Source organism: Hypanus sabinus, chromosome 8, assembly GCF_030144855.1.
Source record: "Hypanus sabinus isolate sHypSab1 chromosome 8, sHypSab1.hap1, whole genome shotgun sequence".
In the NCBI taxonomy this organism is placed as follows: Eukaryota; Metazoa; Chordata; class Chondrichthyes; order Myliobatiformes; family Dasyatidae; genus Hypanus; species Hypanus sabinus.
The window spans coordinates 27,560,711-27,581,161 of record NC_082713.1 but is presented as its reverse complement, the minus strand read 5'-3'; the positions used below and the strand labels follow the sequence as shown (position 1 = coordinate 27,581,161).

At 42.1% G+C, this 20,451-nt stretch overlaps 1 non-coding gene across 1 annotated transcript; it reads left to right on the top strand.

Annotated features, from left to right (window-relative positions):
• The first annotated feature begins 8,441 nt into the window (after window positions 1-8,441).
• Window positions 8,442-8,513, top strand: trnap-agg (transfer RNA proline (anticodon AGG)). Its single transcript has one exon. It is a non-coding gene; the product is annotated as a tRNA-Pro (tRNA).
• Window positions 8,514-20,451: the final 11,938 nt, after the last annotated feature.

Sequence of the window (20,451 nt, the reverse complement as noted above, 5' to 3'; positions counted from 1 at the left end):
CCCATAATGGACTGGGCTGTATCCACTACTTTTTGTAGAATTTTCCACTCAAGAGCTTTGATGTTTCCATACCAGGTTGTGTTAGCTTTTTGCATCACAGGGGTTGAAATTGTGATTTCCCTGGCACAGGGTGACACTTAGTCTCCACTATACAGCTGTAGAAGTTTGTCAAAGCTCTAGATACCATGCCAAATCTTTGCAAACTTTTAAGGAGGTAGAGGAGCTGCTGTGCATTCTTTGTAATTGCACTTACGTGCTGGGCCCAGGACAGTTCCTCTGAAATGATAACACTGAGGAATTTAAAGTTGTTGACCCTCTCCACCTCTGATCCTCCGATGAGGACTGGCTTGTGGACCTCTAGTTTCCTTCTCCTGAATTCAATAATCATCTCCTTGGTCTTGCTGACATTGAGTAAGTGATAATTGGTGTGGTACCACTCAGCCAGGCTATCAGTCTATATATTGACTCCTCACCACCATTGTTTTTCCTTATGACAATGGTGTCATCAGTAAACCTGAAAATGGCACTGGAACTGTACTTAGCCACACAGTCATAAGTATTTAGTTATTAGAGATAGATCACAATGAATGGCCCTTCTGGCCCTACAAGTCTCTGCTGCCCAATTGCACTCATGTGACCAATTAACCTACCAATCTGTATGTCTTTGGACTGTGAGAGGAGACTGGAGCACCCAGAGGAAACCCACGTAGTCATGGGCAGAATGTACACGTACAAATTCCTTACAGACAGCAGCGGAACTGAACCTTGGTCGTTGTAATACCATGCAGGCCAGTTTATTGGCACAAGTAATTCTATCACTCATCCTCGTAGAGGGATCTGAAGTGGAGAGAGTGAGCAATTTCAAGTTCCTGGGTGTCAAGATCTCTGAGGATCGAGCCTGGTCCCAACATATCGATGCAGTTATAGAGAAGACAAGACAGCGGCTATGCTTCATTAGGAGTTTGAAGAGATTTGGCATGTCAACAAAAACAGTTAAAAACTTCTATACATGAACCATGGAGAGCATTCTGACAGGCTGCATCACTGTCTGGTATGGGGCGGTGGGGGAAGGCGGGCGGCTACTGCACAGGACCGAAAGAAGTTGCAGAGGGTTATAACTTTAGTCAGCTCTGTCTTGGTCAGTAGCCTACAAAGTACCCAGGACATCTTCAAGGAGCGGTGTCTCAGAAAAGCAGCGTCCATTATTAAGGACCTCCAGCACCCAAGGCATGCCCTTTTTTCACTGTTATCATCAAGAAGGAGGTACAGAAGCCTGAAGGCACACACTCAGCGATTCAGGAACAGCTTCTTCCCCTCTGCCGTCCGATTCCTAAGTGGACATTGAACCCATTGAACGTTACCTCACTTTTAAAATATATATTATTTCTGGTTTTTTGCACAGTTTTTAATCTATTCAATATACATATACAGTAATTTATTTATTCTATACTATTTATTGCATTGAACTGCTGCTGCTAAGTTAACAAATTTCATGACACATGCCGGTGATAATAAACTTGATTCTGATTCCTATTGTTTGCTCAGTGTAGCTAACAGTATTAACACAGATTGTCTCTTCACACATACTGCCTGGCCTGCTGGATATTTTCCATAAATTCCTGTTTCTATTTCAGATTTACAACACTTTACTTTAGATTTTGCATCACGGGGGTCAAACTGTGACCTCCCTGGCACAGTGTTACATTGCTTGGCCCACCTAGTCTCTCCAATCTTTTGTAGTTTCAGTGTGGAATTGTGTTCTGAAAGGATTGCTACATAGAAACACAAAGAACATTATGTGGATCACGTTTTGTGTCCATGTGTCCTTTGTTTTATAAATGGATGCAGCAATCGCTTCCATAGAGCATGCTGGTGCTACGCTGAGTTATTAGAAAGAAGCCAGGGCGAATGATTTATGATTTGGCTCAGAAGAAAGTGCCTCATTTGTGTAAAGATCACATTTCTCCATTGCAAATGGAAGGAAACCGTGTTTCCCCCCAAGAATCGTGAGTCACATGGAGTTTCCCGTGAGATAAGGCCAAGGATTACTAGGGTTAAGAGCCAAACTCAAATTGGTTGTGAAGTGGGTAATACTATAATGAACATGGAAAGCAGTGTGAGTGGGAAAGGTTGGTGCTGAGGGTCAAAGTGGATTTGCATTTTAATCTGATAAATTGAGGCCTGTGTTTGATCTCTCTCAAAATTACACAGTGTAAAGGAGAGTTTAAACTAGAGTTGCAGGGCATGAGAAGCAAAGTGGCTTTCAAGATGGTGGCGCGATGCAGCTTGCAGCTGCCACTCTGGATCTGATATGTTATTTGTTAAGCAGGGGTGCTGTGCGCGATTCTAATCTAATGAAAAACGGACATGGGAGCACAGAGCACGGAGGGACATCTGGAAATCTCAAGGAAGGCCCTCTTCATTGCTGCTGCTGCTGCTGCTGTGAGGTCCGGGTCTCTGCTGAGAAGAACAGGCCCCCAGTCCTTGGGGCCACGTTGCCGTTGGCCGTTGGCAGGGGCGTCTTAATACGCTCGGCAGAGGATGGTGCTCGGAGAGGCTGTGCCGGAGGGGATGGTCGGAAGGCCCGGAGGTTCGACGGACTCGGAGTCCGCTGCGGTCAGGCCGCTTTTACTGTGTGCTGTGTCCGCGAGGCTGACTCAGGCGGCGCCGTGGAAGTCCACGGCGGGGGTATTCCCTTCTGCCGCCGGCATGGGATGGTGAGTCTGTCGGGACCCTGAGGACTTGTGGAAACTGTGTGGTGGTTTCTTTCAAACTTATAGTCTTTTAACATCTTTGGACTATTTTACCACGCCCATGGTCTTTCTTTATCAAATTATGGTATTGTTTGCACTGTTGTAACTATATGTTGTGACTATGTGGTTTCGTGCAGGTCTTGTAGCTTTAGTTTTTGGTCTTGTTTGTCTGGTGGATTTGGAGCTCCTTTCCGGGGAACGCGCTAAGACGGTAGCGTGATATTAATATGCAGCAGCCTCTCCGGACTCTGGATTGGGGATTGCCAAACGTTATGTGGATTTTCTGGTGTAGTCTGTTTTGTCATGTGCTTTTGTGATATCATTCTGGAGGAACGTTGTCTCATTTTTTAACTGCATTGCTTTTGCGGTTTCTAAATGACAATAAACAGAATCTGAATCTGAAGTGGCAGAGCAAACACAGGAGTCTTGTGGGGAATGATGTTGTTAAAACTACATACAAAGTCAAGAATCAAAAGATTGAGCATGTTGAACTAATTGTCTGAGATACGTATATTTAAATGCAAGGAATATTGTACAAAGTTGTAGGAAAGAGGGGTGAGCTTAGGGCATGGGTCAGCATGTGGGATTATGACATTGTAGCATTAGTGACACTTGCTTGCAAGAGGGGCAGGACTGGCAGCTCAATGCTCCAGTTCTGTTCTAGATGTGATAGAGTGGGAGGGATTAAAGGAGGATGGGTGACATTACTAGTCAGGGAAAATGTCACAGCAGTGTTCACGTGGAACAGACTGGAGAACTCGACTAGTGAGATGATATGGGTGGAATTGACAAATAAGAAAGGAATGACTCTGTTAATTTGATTATCTTCTAGACCACCCAAGAGCAGGACTTAGAAGAGCAAATTTGTAGAGAGATCGCAGTCTGTTGCAAGAAACATAAGGTGGTGATAGTAGGTGATCTTAACTTTCCACATATTGACTGGGATTCCCATACTGTAAAAAGGCTGGATGGAAAAGAGTTTGTCAAATGTATTCAGCAAAGTTTCTTTAATCAGTACGTACAAGTCCCAATTAGAGAGAGTGTGATGCTAGATGTCTTATTAGGACATGAGAGAGGCAGGTAACAGAAGTTTGTGTAGGGGAACACATTGCATATAGTGGTCATAATGCCACTAATTTCGAGATAATTATGGAAAAGCATAGTTCTGGTCATTGGGTGAAATTCTAAATTGGAGAAAGGCCAATTTTGATGGCATCAGAAAAGATCTGGCAAGTGTGGATTATGACAGAGTGTTTTCTGGCAAAGGTGTACTTGGTTAGTGGGAAGCCTTCAAAAGTAACATTTTGAGAATACAGAGTTTGTATGTTCCTGTCAGAATAAACACTAAGATAATAGGTTCAGGGAACTTTGGTTTTCAACTGATATTGAAGTTATTAAAAAAATGGCAGTTTAGAGCAGGTATAGGCAGGAAGGAATCAAGAAATCAGGTACTTAAGAAATGCAAGGGAACACCTAAGAAGGAAATCAGGAGAGCTAAATGAAGATAAGGACAAACTGAAGGAGAATCCCAAGGTTTCTACAGATCTATTAAAGAGCAAAAGGATACCAAAGAGCAAAAATTGGTCCTCAGAAGGATCAGAGTATTCATGTACGAATGAAGCCAAAACTGAAAGTGAAGATCTTAAATGAATTTTCTGCATGTGTATTTACTCAGAAGACGTACATAATGTCAACAGCAGTGAGGCCATGGGCCATATACAAATTACAGCGAAGAAGGTGTTTGCTGTCTTGAGGCAAATTAACATGGATAAATCCACAGGTTCTGACAAGGTGTTCCCCCAAAACCTGTGAGAGGCTAGTGTAGTTCTTTCAGGGACCCAAACAGGGATATTTAAAATGTGCTTAGCCGCAGGTGAGGTTCTGAAGGATTGACGGATAGCTAATGTTGCTCTGTTGTTTAAGTTCAAGTTCAAGATCAATTATCATTCAACCACACATGAATATAGCCAAACAAAACGGCATTCCTCCTGGGCTGAGGTACAACACACATTAACAGCACATAGAACATATGTTTACAATTTCAGTAAAACATACAGTTACAAAGGAAAAATGGTAAAAATAATATAGCCCCTGAGTGGCATAACTGTAGTCCTGGCCCAGCTTGTCCTTCCACCAAGCAACCACTGGAGGGCAGCACCAAGTGAACATCAGAGAGCAGCACTGAGCGAACGATGAAGGACAGCGTGACGGGAGTGGCCAGGCCCCAACCCAGTATGGATTCCAATGCCCCCTATAGAGGCTCGCCCACACCACCTCGGAGACTCCTCTCCTGCGCAGCTGTAGCAGGCAAGCCCGCAACTTTAGCCTCATCCTCGCCACAACCAAGGCAACACAGCACCCCTGCTATTGGTCTTTCCAACGAATCAGTGAATCATTTCCAATGAATCACTGGACTTGCAGTAAACAACATTACCAATGTCCAATGCAGAAAGGCTCTCAAAATAAGCCAGATAATTAGAGGCCACTACTGACATCAGTAGTGGGCAAGTTACTGGAAGGTATTCTAAGACACCAGATATGAGTTTTTGGATTGACATGGATTGATTAGGGATAGTCAACATGACTTTGGTGTAGTGGGCCGTGTCTAACCAATCTTATAGTGATTTTTGAGTAAATTACCAGAAAAGTTGATGAAGAAAGGCGGTGCACGTTGTCCACATGGACTTTGACCATATCCTGCATGGGAGATTGGTCAAGAAGGTTCAATCACTTGGCATTCAAGATGAGGTAGCGAACTGGATTAGACATTGGCTTTGTGGGAGAAGCCAGAGAGTGGTAGTAGATGGTTGCCTCTCTGACTGGAGCCTGTAGCTGCAGGGGTAGGAGCTGGGTTTGCTGTTCTTTATCATCTATATCAATTATCTGAATCATGATGTAGTAAAGTGGATCAGCAAATTTGTGAATGAGAACATGGTAGGGGGTGTAGTAGACAATGAGGAAGGCACTCAAATTTGTAGCAGGATCTGGATCAGCTGTAACAATGGAGTGAAAATGGCAGATGGAATTTAATGCAGACTAGTATGAAGCTTTGTACTTTGGGAGGACAAACCAGGGCAAGACTTACACTGTAAGCGGTAGGACACTGAGGAGTGCGGGAGAACAGAGGGATCTGGGAATACGGATTCATAATTCCTTGAAAGTGGCATCACAAGTAGAAAAAAAGCTTTTGGCACATTGGCTTTCCTAAATCAAAGTATTGAGTACAGGAGTTGGTATGTTTTGTTGAAGTTAAACAAGACATTGGTGAGACCTAATTTAAAATATTACGTGCAGTTTTGGTCACCAATAAAATTGAAAGAGTACAGAGAACATTTCACAAGGAAATTGCCAGGACTTGAGGACTTGAGTTATAGGGAAAGATTGAATAGGCTAGGACTTTATTCCTGAGAGGTAGGAGATTGAGAGGAGAGTTGATAGAGGTAAACAAAACTATAAGGGGTATAGATAGGGTAAATTCAAGCTGGCTTTTGCCACTGAGGTTTGGTGAGACGAGAACTAGAGGTAATTGGTTAAGTGTGAAAGCGGAAAACATGAAGGGGAACTTTTTCACTCAGAGGGTGGTGTGAGTGTGGAATGAGCTGCCAGCAGAAGTGGTGGATTCAAAGTTCAGAGTAAATTACTTCATCAAGGTACATATGTGTCACTATATACAACACTGGGATTAATTTTCTCACGAGCATTTACAGTAAATACCAGAAACACTATAGAATCAATGAAAGACCACCCCAACAAAACAGACACACAATCAATGTGCAAAAGACAACAAACTGTGCAAATACAAAAATAATAATAATTATTATTACTACTATCTAAAAGCTAACCAATGGAAGAGCATGATCCTCTAGGGAAGACATCCACACGATCTGAGCAGATGAAATGTCAACAAGGAAGCACCGAATGCTTGACTCAGAGTTGGAGACCTTTTCCTAGAAACAGAGGGGTTCCTTGTGGCAATGTGGTTAACACAAAAAATTATCAAAAAACACATAATAAAGGTCAACAAATTCAAGGCGTTAAATGCAGAAAAAGCAAAGAGAAACCAGATACACTCAAAGGCTTTACAGGATCCTGTAGCATTTTAACTCAATCTTACACAGGCACAATCAAGAGGCAAGCATCATTCACCAATGTCTTGCTTGAAAATCTAAACTCAGAAAAGATACTGTACCTTATTATAAATACAAGTCTGACCCAGTTTTAGAGTTAGAGTCTTACGAATTATGTTCTGATCAATGTATTATTGCAGTTAGGTAAATCCATAGTAACTGTCTGGATATAATATTACAGAATAAAGGAGCAAGAACAATTTACTTAATAGATACTGCCATTCCAAACACACATTACCTACAGAAATCAGTGCGTGAAAAGCACCAGAAATATGCTGAATTAAAAGAGGAAATTGAAAGACTATGGAACATGAAGAGGGTATATTTTGTTCCAATAGTAATATCTACAACATTTTCATCCAAAATCATTAAACAATAGCATTAAAAAATTAGGCCTACACTGTAATACATGTTTATGTAAATCTACAGAAAGTCGCAATACTAAACACCACTAGATTGAGAAATGAGGGCGTTTGGTTATGCCTGTATCTCAGGTTTTACCTGCTTGAGGTGAGAGAAATAAACAATAAGAAATAAATAAACAATAAATATTGAGAACACAAGATGAACACGAGATAAATAAATGTGTGGGATAGGTTATATGCATAGATTGATTATATGTTTCTACACTGAAAAAAATTCAGAGTGTTATTTTATATTCAAATATAACATTTTCTCTCGTTTTTGAACCTTAAGTTATTTCTTTGCTCCACAGCAAAGCCGGAATACAAATGACTCCATACAAGGCTTTATTGTTTGCACCACTCTGAGTGGATATTCCTGGGTTGCTGATTCCGATTTGCATGATTTCCTTTTACAAGGGAAGCACAATGGAAGGAACAAGTTCTGTCTTTAATGGATGGCATTTACTCGCAACGTACTGCAAATTTATGTGAACACACAACACAAAGAAGGAAGAACAGCATTTATGAAGTCAGACATTTTATAACCTCAGATCACCCACGATGTTCAATAATGTACTTCAAAGTGTAGTCGCAATAGTGTCTAACACTGAAGACTAAACGTAGGAGCAAAGTCAGAGCAGGAAATTTGATGCCTCATTCGTTTCATAGAAACATTTATAATGTAGCTAATTTTCTTTGCACAATTTGTCTTCTTTTAGGTTGTTTGTCAATGTTTATTTAGGTAGTTTTTCATAAAATATATTGAATGTCTTGATTTTCCTCTGTACCTGCGAGTAAATGAGTTTCAAGATAGTATATGGTGCCATACAGTATATGTACTTCAGTAACAAATTTACTTTGATTTTAATTTTGCAACTTTAGCTCCATATAGAATGCTTGTAAATTATCCTATCTATAGTCTTGGAGTAGATTTCATGGCTCTAACATGCAAACATTCATTAGTTTGAAAGCTGCACACACCAGGCTCTATTAGCTATGCACAATTTGAAAGTGTTTGGGAAGTATCAGGAATGTACCATGTCTGTAAGATCAATTTCTGTCACTATGGGCAGATAAATGTACAAGGTTGTTGTCCAAACTGATTATCTCTTTGTCGAGGGACAATGAAAGATCTATTCTAAATGTAGAATTGTGTAGGCTCATTGGTCTAGGGGTATGATTCTCGCTTAGGGTGCAAGAAGTCCCGGGTTCAAATCCCGGATGGGCCCATGCTTAGGAAGCAAACAGTGGGAGTAAACGGGACCTTTTCAGAATGGTGACTAGTGGGGTACTGCAAGGCTCACTGCTGAGATTAAACGAGGGAATTAAATGCAGCATCTCCAAGTTTGCGGATGACACGAAACTGGGCAGGATGCTAAGAGGATGCAGGGTGACTTGGATAGGTTAGGTGAGTGGGCAATTTAATGTGGATAAATGTGAGGTTATCCACTTTGGTTGCAAGAACAGGAAAACAGATTATTATCTGAACGGGGCAACGAGACCTGTGTGTCTTTGTACACCAGTCATTGAAGGTGGGCATGCAGGTACAGGTGAAAAAGGCAAATGTTGGCATTCATAGCAAAAGGGCTTGAGTACAGGAGCAGGGAGGTTCTACTGCAGTTGTACAAGGCCTTGGTGAGACTGCACCTAGAATATTGTGTGCAGTTTTGGTCCCCTAATCCGAGGAAAGACATTCTTGCCATAGAGGGAGTACAGAGAAGGTTGATTCCTGATTGATTCCTGGGATGGCAGGACTTTCATATGAAGAAAGACTGGATCGACTAGGCTTATACTCACTGGAATTTAGAAGACTGAGGGGGGATCTTATTGAAACGTATAAAATTCTAAAGGGATTGGACAGGCTAGAAGCAGGAAGATTGTTTCCAATGTTGGGGAAGTCCAGAACGAGGGGTCACAGTTTAAGGATAAGGGGGAAGCCTTTTAGGACAGAGATGAGGAAAAACTTCTTCACACAGAGAGTGGTGAATCTGTGGAATTCTCTGCCACAGTAAACAGTTGAGGCCGGTTCATTGGCTATATTTAAGAGGAAGTTAGATATGGCCCTTGTGGTTAAAGGGATCAGGGGGTATGGAGAGAAAGCAGGTACAGGGTTCTGGGATGATCAGCCATGATCATGCTGAATGGCTGTGCAGGCTTGAAGGGCCGAATGGCCTACTCCTGCACCTATTTTCTATGTTTCTATGTGTCTGCCACTCACATCTATTGGCACTCATAACTCCTGTATTGTCAGATACACATAAGAACCTCCAGATTTCTCTATCTTTCTCCAAAGTTTGTTGGAACGTGTAATGCACACCAACACAGTGCCTTGAAAAAGTATTCAGCCCCTACAACTATCTTTACCTTTTACTGTCTCGTTTTCTAAAGTTAAAATACATTGAAGTAAGATTTTTTGAGCTAATCTGCTAACCATTGTGCATCATGTCAAATCAAAAGAAAAATTCCCAAACCTATCAAAAATTTACTAAAAATTAAAACCAGAATTGCGAGACTGATAGAAGTATTTATCCCCTTTGTAATTACTGCACTAGCTATCCTCAGGTACAACAGAGAATATTACCATACCAACTCACCCTATTTGTGAATGTAGACAACTGGAGGATCATCTGCTTTCAATGAATTCATAAGAATAAATATCCCCTCTCTGTGAAAGGTCCAATAGTATACTTTCAACAGACCAAACCAAAGTGAAGATAAAAGAGCGTTCAAGGCAAGTCAAGAAAATGATAATAGAGAAGCACGAATCTGGGGAAGGGTAGGAGACTGTCTCAAAGGCATTGAACATACTTTGAACTCAGCACAGTCCTTTGTGAAAAACTGGAAAAGTATGAAACCACAGCCATACTGTCTAGGTCAGGCTGTCCCTCTAGACTTGGTCGCTGGAGAAGAATGGCACTTGTAAGAGAGGCTCCTCTAATCCTTGCATAAGAAGTGTATTTATGGAAGAGTGGCAAGGAAGAAGCCCTGGCTGAAGAAAAGAAGCATATCCTTGCCCATACAGACATTGGAAAGCATCAGTGAGAAGATACAGTAAGGATGTGGAAGAAGACCTTATGGTGGGATGAGACTAAAGTGGTACTTTTTGGCCTAAGCACTAAGCGGTACATGTGGTGTAAATCTAATACCGTGCATCAGCTAGGTAACACTGTAAGTATGGTGGAGGTAGCATCATGCTATGGGGATGCTTTCTCAGCAGCAGGACTGGAAATCTGGTCAGAATGATGGGAAGATGAATGCTGCTAAGTACAGGGAGATCCTGGATAAAAACATGCTAGCCTCTGCCAAAAAGCTTAAACTGGCAAGGTCATTCATCTTTCAGCTGCACAATGACCCAAAGCACATTGCCAGAGCAACCATGGAGCAATTTTAAATGAAAAACATTGATGTCTTTCAGAAAATTGTTGTGAGAGTGTGGAACGAGCTCCCAGCACAAGTGATGCATGTGAGCTTGCTTTCAACATTCAAGACCATAAGACATAGGAGCAGAATTAGGCCATCTGGCCCATCGAGTCTGCTCTGCCATTCAATCATGGCTGATCCTTTTTTCCTATCTCCTCCTCAACCCCAGTTCCTGGCCTTCTCCCCATAACCTTTGGTGTGGTGTCTAAGCAAGAACCTATCGATCTCTGCATTAGATACACCCAACGACCTGGCCTCCACAGCTGCACGTGGCAACAAATTCCAAAAATTCACCACCCTTTGGCTAAAGAAATTTCTCTGCGTCTCTGTCTTGAAAGGGTGCCCTGCTATCCTGATTCTTAAGAGAAGTTTGGATGGGTACATGGATGGTAAGGATACAGGGGTCTATGGTCCCTGTGCAGGGTAATGGGAGTAGGCAGCATAAATGGCTCAGCATGAACTGGATGGGCTGAAGGGTCTGTTTCTGTGCTGTACTTTCCCATGGGTCTAAGACTCTAAATAAAAATCCTCAGTTAAATTGATCATGATCCTTGGTTGTAAAATATTCATTTATGTAAACAAAGGGTTGGGCTGAATACTTTTACAAGCTCAGGAGTAGCCTGATATCCAGTGAAATAAGAGGACATTAGTTTATTATTATTGTTTCATGTTCCACAAGATAGGCTTATTCAGAAAGTCAGAAGGTATGGGATCCAGGGAAGTTTGGCCAGGTGGATTCAGAATTGGCTTGCCTGCAGAAAGCAGAGGGTCGTGGTGGAGAGAGTACATTCAGATTGGAGGGTTGTAACAAGGATTGGTTCTGGGACCTCTACTTTTCATGATTTTTATTAATGACCTGGATGTGGGGGTAGAAGGGTGGGTTGGCAAGTTTGCAGATGGCACAAAGGTCGGTGGTGTTGTAGATAGTGTAGAGGATTGTCGAAGATTGCAGAGAGACATTGATGGGATGCAGAAGTGGGCTGAGAAGTGGCAGATGGAGTTCAACCCGGAGAAGTGTGAGGTGGTACACTTTGGAAGGACAAACTCCAAGGCAGAGTACAAAGTAAATGGCAGGATACTTGGTAGTGTGGTGGAGCAGAGGGATCTGGGGGTACATGTCCACAGATCCCTGAAAGTTGCCTCACAGGTAGATAGGGTAGTTAAGAAAGCTTATGGGGTGTTAGCTTTCATAAGTTGAGGGATAGAGTTTAAGAGATGCAATGTAACGATGCAGCTCTATAAAACTCTAGTTAGGCCACACTTGGAGTACTGTGTCCAGTTCTGGTCGCCTCACTATAGGAAGGATGTGGAAGCATTGGAAAGGGTACAGAGGAGATTTACCAGGATGCTGCCTGGTTTAGAGAATTATGATTAAGGGAGCTAGGGCTTTACTCTTTGGAGAGAAGGAGGATGAGAGGAGACATGATAGAGGTGTACAAGATATTAAGAGGAATAGACAGAGTGGACAGCCTTCCCCAGGGCACCACTGCTCAATACAAGAGGACATGGCTTTAAGGTAAGGGGCGGAAAGTTCAAGGGGGATATTAGAGGAAGATTTTTTACTCAGAATGTGTTTGGTGCCTGAGTCAGTGGTGGAGGCAGATACACTAGTGAAATTTAAGAGACTACTAGACAGGTATATGGAGGAATTTAAAGTGGGAGGATATATGGGAGGCAGGGTTTAAGGGTTGGCACAACATTGTGGGCTGAAGGGCCTGTACTGTGCTGTACTATTCTATGTTCTAACAAAATACAATGAAAAACTTGTCTTGTGTATTTCATACAGATCAATTAATTACATCAGTGGTATACAGGTATACAGTACAGGGGAAAAGAACTACAAAATGGAGAAAAAAGCTACAGAGGAAGATCAGTGCATGTATAAAATAAAGTGTAAAGTTATTATCAGGTAGATTGTAAGATCAAGAATCTATCTTATTATACTAGAGAAGTGTTGATTTGTCATATACTGTAACTGTGGGAGAGTAGCTGTCCTTGAGCCTGGTGGTATATGCTTTCTTCATATGGATCCTCTGCCCGATGGGAGGGGGAGAAGAGAGAACATCTAGGGTGAGAGGAATCTTCGATTATGCTGCCTGTTTACCAAGACAGTGAAATGTGTAGACAGAGTCTATGGAGTGGAAGATGGTTTCCATATGTGGAGTAGTTGCCAATCCAAGCAGCAGTGGAACTAGTTAGGATGATTTCTGTGATGCATTAATAAAAACTGGTGAGGGTCAAAGGGGGGCATGCCAAATTTCTTCAGACTTGCTGAGGATTAGGACAGGCAATTAGTAACAGTACCTCCTAGGAACTTGAAACTCTTGACCCTCTCAACCTCAACCTCAGCCGCCTCATTTCTTGAAGTCAATGAACCTTTTGCTGACATGAGGCAAAGGCTGTTGTCATGACACCGTGTTACTAATCTCTCTATCTCCTTCCCACACAACTCATTATTTGAGATACAGCCCATATGGGTTATATCATCTGCAAATTTGCAGGCGGAGTTAGAGCAGAGTCTAGGCACATAGCCACGAGTGCATAAGGGGTAGAACACGGAGCTAAGAATGTAGTCTTGTAGAGCACCCTTGCTGAGGATAATCACGGTGGACATGTTGGTCAGGATGTCAAGGTTCCAGTTTCAAAGGGAGCTGTTGAGTCCCAGGTCTAGGAGTTTGGAGTTAAGTTTCTTTGGAATGAGTTGTACAGGAAGGAGACAGAGCAATTAGTAACATGGTGTCATGACAACATGGGAGAACTGTAATCAAGATTCAAGATTCAAAAACTTTACTGTCATTCCAACCATACATCAGCTCTGCAGGGCAGAATGAGACAGTGTTTCCCAGGGGCAAGTGCAATCATAACATAACAAATACAACAATAAATAGTAAACACAAACAATAAGTAGTAAAACACAACAGCCACATGTCGGTTAAAAAAGTGTCCAGTGCAAGTTAAAAGTGTCCAAAGCAGAATCAGGTAGGGCAGCTATTTAGCAGTCTAACTGCCTGTGGGAGGAAGCTGTTTAGTAGCCTTGTGGTTTGTTTTGACGCTCCTGTAACATTTGCCTGATGGCAGAAGAACAAACAGTTTATGGAGAGGCTGTGAGGGGTACTTAATGATGTACCGTGTCTTCCGGAGGCATCGACTCTGAAAGAGGTCTTGGACAGAAGGTAGGGAGACCCCAATAACCTTCTCTGCTCCCCTAACCACCCTCTGCAAAGCTTTTTTGTCGGCAGCACTGCAGCTGGAGTACCAGGTTGTGATGCAAAAGGTCAGCACACTCTCAACCACGCCTCTGTAGAATGTAGTTAAGATGTTAGTGGAGAGTGATGCTTCTTTAAGTTTCCTCAAAAAGTGCAATCTCTGCTGGGCTTGTTTCACAATCCCAGTGGTGTTCCTGGACCAGGTGAGACACAATAAACAATAATCTAATGTAGGTGTCTTTACTGACCAGATATTCCAGAGATGAGTGTCGGGCCAGGAAGAAGGCATCTGCCGTAGACCTGTTTCAGCAGTAGGTGAGTTTCAGTGGATTGTCTTTGCCTAGGAGGCTGGAGTTAATGACTAACCTCTCAAAGCACTTCATGATGGTAGATGTTAGAGCCACCAAGTGGTAGTCTTTAAAGACAGCACCTTGTTTTTCACACGACATGGTCTTCTTAAAGTGGGTGGGAACCTCTGACTGAAGCAGGGAGAGATTAAAAATGCACACAAGTACCCCCACTTGTTGGTCTGCCCAGGATTAGGGACGCCATCCGGACAGACACTTTCCAGGACCTCACTCAGCAAGAGAGAGAATGAAGATCGGAGATTGGACAAATGAGCAAATTTCCCTCCTCTTCTGAAAGCATTTGAGTTCATGTGTCATGTTGATCACCTTTCATATTGAATCTTGCTCTTTCATTGGAGAAATTGACAAAGTAAATTTTCTTACAAAACTAATTCAACTCAATCAGAATCTTTTCCCTTTTACTCAATGATATCTGTTCTGACTTGGACTCTTGGTGAAAGAGGCAGACTCACATTAACATAGAATCTTTCACTTAGTTCTGAACCACTTTATAGGGAGTAACCAGTATTCTTTAATTTCAAAAATAGACTTTATTCATGATAAAAGATGTGTATATATATGTGAAAAGGAAGAAGCAGTGCAAAAGACCTTTCCATTTGCGGATAGTACATTCAATAGAGTAAAACTTAAAGAGAAAAAAACACAAACAAATGTAGTGGCCATTGTAATATTAGAAATGTAATACTAGAAGCTTGTACACAGCAAACTTCCACTTTGTTATAACAGTTAAATAAATTAATTGAACTCAAAAGGTTCAAAGGTACATTTATTATCAAAGTATGTATGTTGTATACATCTCTGAGATGCGTCTTCTCCAGAGAGCCACGAAACAAAGAAAAGCAATGGAGGCCATTCAAAGAAAAACATCAAACCGCGCCCCACCCCCCATCATGCAAAAAAATAACAAATCAACACAAAAATCAACCTCCTCCGAATGGGAAAAAAATAAATTGCACAAACTGCAACAAAAACATCACACCCCAAACCCCCCAAAAAGAACTAACAAATCATGCAAATGGCAATGAGATAGAATGGGTGTAAACACAGAACATAAAACTGAAAGAGTCCAATTTCAACCACAATCTAAGATGAAGAAAGGTTAACTATTGTCTAAGATACCAGGGAAAATACCCTTGCTCAATTCTGATCATCATAATGTTACAGTTTATTCCCACCTGAGAGATGATTTAGATCTTCTGCTGCAGAGAGCACCCAGTTATACCAAATATGGTAGTCAATGTAGATGTTTGGGAAATCCCTGAAACTTGAGCCCACAAGACTCTGACTCAGCAATAAGTGTGGTGTCTTCTGAATTCCAGTTGCCTTATCAATTAAGCCCCACCCATCCAGTATGTCTCAGCCAATAACATTCTAAACCTGGCAGGAAGATGGCACAGATAACTGTCAGAATCTCAATTCGAGTCAGATTTGTTGCCACCGTCTACAATGGTGCGAAATGTGTTGCTTAGTGGCATAAACATTACCATAAATTATAAAATACACTCAGTGGACACTTAAATAGGTAAATCTGTACTCCTGCTCGTGAAAGGAAACATCTAATGTGGCAGTAACCCAATGCATAAAAGCATGCAGACCCTGGTCAAGAGGTTCAGTTGCTGTTCAGACCAAAGATCAGAGAAGGGAAGTAATGTATTCTAAGTGACTTTGGCCAAGGAATGACTGTTGGTGTCATATGAGAAGGTTTGAGTATCCCAGAAACTGCTGATCTCCTGGGATTTCCATGTGCACTGTACCAGAGATTACAGAGAATGGTGCAAGAAAACAAAGAGCATCCAGTGAGCAGCAGTTCTAAGGGCAAAAATGCCTTGTTGATGAGAGAGGATAAAGGGAATGACCACACTGGTTCAAGTTGACAGGAAGGCGATAGTAACCATGTCTTACAACAGAGGTGTGCAGAAGAGCATATCTGAACACAGCATTGAAGTGGAGGGATCCAGCATTAGAAGACCATGAGCTTATACACAGTGGCCACTTTATTAGCTACAGGAGGTACCTCGTAAAGTGGCCACTGTGTGTCAATAGATTGTGCAATGTGAGTTCACTTCTTGATCCATTCATAAAGCTGTTAACAGATGAGAACAGGCTGAATCAGTGATTGTGGGTGTTGGGACTTTAGTGATGGATGCTGCCTTCTTGAGTTACCACACCTTAAAATTGTCTTTGACGGAGGAGTGTGGTACTCATGATAGATCTGGCTGAATCTGTGTGTTGGGCCCAGGACAGTTCCTCAGAGCTGTTGACTCTCAGAAACTTAAAGCTGCTCACTCTTTCTTCCACTGACCTCTCAATGGTCTGGTGTGTGCTTCCTCAACTTCCTCTTCTTGAAGACCACAATCAATTCCTTGGTTTCGCTGACACTGAGTATAAAGTTATTGTTACGAAACCGCACAGCTGGCCGATCTATCTCACTCCTGTACGCTTTCTCGTTGTCATCTGAGATATTACCAACAGCAGTGGTGTCATTGCCCTTTATAGCTGCACTTGTCCACACAGTCATGAGCGTAGGGGAAGCAGAGCAGTGGACTAAGCACACATCGCTGAGCCACCCAGAATTTAAAACAATCCTTGCCAATTGGATATTTCACTTTTAGCTTTTTACGTGGGGATTTGAACAAAGACCATGGTTTCAGGGAGATTACATGACCATTTGGAGATCATAAGCTCTACCGGAAAATCCAGTTGTCCAAAGTGGGACTTGTTCAAGGGAAGACTATTTCTCACATGCGTGTAATTTTTTTTAATTTTACAGATCTATTAAAGTCCACCTCTGAACAGTGAAACACATTGCCTGTACACAATGCCTGACTCAACACGGAATCACTTATGGATTCTTTTGTTAACTCTAGCCTTTAAGGTAAGCGTCCAAAACTCAAATAAAAATCAAAACAGAACAAACAACACAGACGAGTATAGCAGGGGAACAGGGCCGTTGGCCAAACACAATCTCCTCTGTCTATACATGAACCATATCCCACATATCCATATGTCTATCTGGCAACCTTTTAAGCACGACTACAGTGTCTGCTTCCATCACTACCCCGGCAGACCATTCCAGATATGTAGATAGATAGATAATTCATTGATCCCAAAGGAAATTACAGTGTCACTGTAGCATTACAAGTGCACTGATATACAAATATTAGAAGAGATGTCAGAAAGAATAAAAAATAAATCACCTCAATCACTCTAACAGGAGAGGATCATCACTTCCCCAGCTATAGGTTGACCCGTTATAGAGCCTAATGGCCGAGGGTAAGAATGACCTCATATCGCGCTCTTTGGAGCAGCGTAGTTGTCAGTCTATTACTGAAAGTGTTTCTCTGTTCAGCCAAGGAGGCACGCAGAGGGTGAGAAACATTGTCCAGAATTGCAAGGATTTTCCAGAGGGTTCTTTGTTCTACCACAGCCTCCAATGTCTCCAGTTTGACTCCTATAACAGAGCCAGCCTTTCTAATCAGTTTATTGAGACTGTTGGCAACACCAGTGTTGATGCCACTGACCCAGCACACCACCACATAGCAGATTGTTATGGCGACAACAGACTGGTAGAACATGTGAAGGAGAGGCCTGCACACTCCAAAGAAAATCAGTCTCCTCATGAAGTAGAAGCAACTCTGGCCCTTCTTGTACACAGCCTCTGTGTTGATGCTCCACTCAAGTCTGTCATTCAGGTAAATCCCCAGGCACTTTTAGGACCTCAGTCTCCTCAGGAAGTAGAGGTGACTCTGACCCTTCCTGTACACAGCCTCTCTGTTGGTGCTCCTCTCAAGTCTACCATCCAGGTGCATCACCAGGTACTTGTAAGTCCTCACCAACAATAGTAATAGGGAGTAATGCATGCTCAATCTTGCTAAAGTCTGTCACCATCTCCTTTGTCTTACTGACGTTGAGCTGCAGATGGTTCAGCTTGCACCACTTGACAAAATCCTCCACCAGGGCCCTGTTTTCATCCTCCTGTCCTCCCCTCATACACCCAACTATTGCTGAGTCATCAGAGAATTTCTGCAGATGACATGACTCAGTGTTATATCTAAAGTTCACGGTGTACAGGGTAAACAGGAAGACTGCCAGCTCAGTCCCGTGTGTATAGTCACGTCTGACACACAGTTTTGAAACCACACAAACTGTGGTCTGCTAGTCAGATAGTCGATTATCCAGGATACAATGGAAGTACCAATCTGCATTGAACAGAGCTTTCCCCCCAGCAATGTGGGCAGAATGGTATTGGAGGCACTTGAGAGATCAAAAACCACGATCCTCACAGTCCTGCCCTGCTTATCCAAATCAGAGTAGGCTCTGTACAGCAGGTAGATGTCCGTGGCTCTGGAATTCCTTATTCCTTCTGTCCCTTCATTTCTTCTACCTCCTCCAAACAAATACTGAATACTGGATACAAGTATTCATCAGCACTTGAAGGTATGGCAACCCTTGTGGGCTGCCACTTGTGTGTTGGCTGTAAATGCAAATGAACATTTCACGTGATAATCAAACTTGAACGTATATTGATATTTACTGTCGCTTTGTGTCAAATCTTGTTTGATTGTGCTCCCATTAAGCCATTTGAAGGTTTTCTTTAAAATCAAAAAGCTATTTAAATTAAAATTCATGTCACTGGCACTGAAAATGCAGAATTAAAATTTCAGTTCACGAAAAGGAGAGTTAAACTACAAATCTACATATGAAATACAAAATTACACACACAATCACAAGCCTATAATTAGAATTGAGCTGACGTGATGAGAAGCAAGTCGTATTATGCACAGCAGTTCTTTTCCTCTCATGAATTAATGATCATCAACTGAATTATTTTAAAATGTATCAGCGTTATAATCAATTCTCTTAACAAATTAAACATCCTGTGCCCAGCTGCAAGTGATCAATGTTAGGTTGTTTCTCCTGATTAATAGCATCAAAGGTTGATGCAGAAAGATGCACAGTGACCACTTTATTTGGTACCTCTTGTACCTAATGAAGTATCCACCGAATGTATGTTCATGGTCTTCTGCTGCCATAGCCCATCCACTTCAAATTTTGACATGTTTGCATTCAGAGATGCTCTTTTGCACACCACTGTTGTAACCCGTGTTTATCTGGGTTACTGTTGACTTCTGCTTAGCTTGAACCAGTCTGATCATTTTCTTCTCACGTCTCTCATTAACAAGGCATTTTTCTCCCACAGTTCTGCCACTCACTGGATTTTTTTTCCCAACCATTCCCTGTAAACTCTAGCGATGGCTGTGCACGAAAATCCCAGCAGATCAGCAGTTTCTGAGATACTCAAACCAAGTGGACTGGCACCGTCAATCATTCCAGGGCCAGTCACTTAGGTCACATTTCTTCCTCATTCTGATGTTTAGTCTGAACAACAATTGCACCTCCTCATTATGTCTGCATGCTTTTATGCATTGAGTTGCTGCTATATGATGGGCTGATTAGATATCTGCACCAGCAAGCATGTGTACAGGTGTACCTCATAAATGGCCACAGAGTTTAGATTCTGCAAAAAAAAAGTATGGTTTGTGTAGCTACATAGCCAATGTAATTTTGGGTTTGTACCCACTGCACCATATGATCAATGGGATAATATTTGTCTCACTGACCATAGGACCATGAGACGTAGGAGTAGAATTAAGCCATTCAGCTGATCGCCTGCTCCACCATTCATTCACAGCTGATTTATTTTCCCTCTCAACCCCATTGTTCTGCCCTCTCCCATAACCTTTGATGTCCATACTAATCAAGGGTCTATTAACATCCTCTTTAAAAATACCCAATGACATGGCCTCCACAGCAGTCTGTAACAATGAAATTCACAGATTCACAACCCACTGGCCAAAGAAATTCCTCCTCATCTGTATTCTAAAAGGACATCCTTTTATCCTGAGTCGATGCTCTCCGGTCCTAGACTCCCCCACTATTGGAAACGTCCCCTGCAAATCCACTCTCTCTGGACCATTCCATGTTTCAGTGAGATCGCCCATTCAATGGTGTTACATGGCTTAGAACCAGTTGCGTGTATGCGAATAGGCATACAAATGCCCTGTGTTTGGGAAAAACGGAGCGGGATCTGAATAAGGAAATCACATTTACAAACAGGACGCAATGAAGAAGTTATTAAAAGGTCAAGGAATGGCTGAGATCAACCGAGCAGA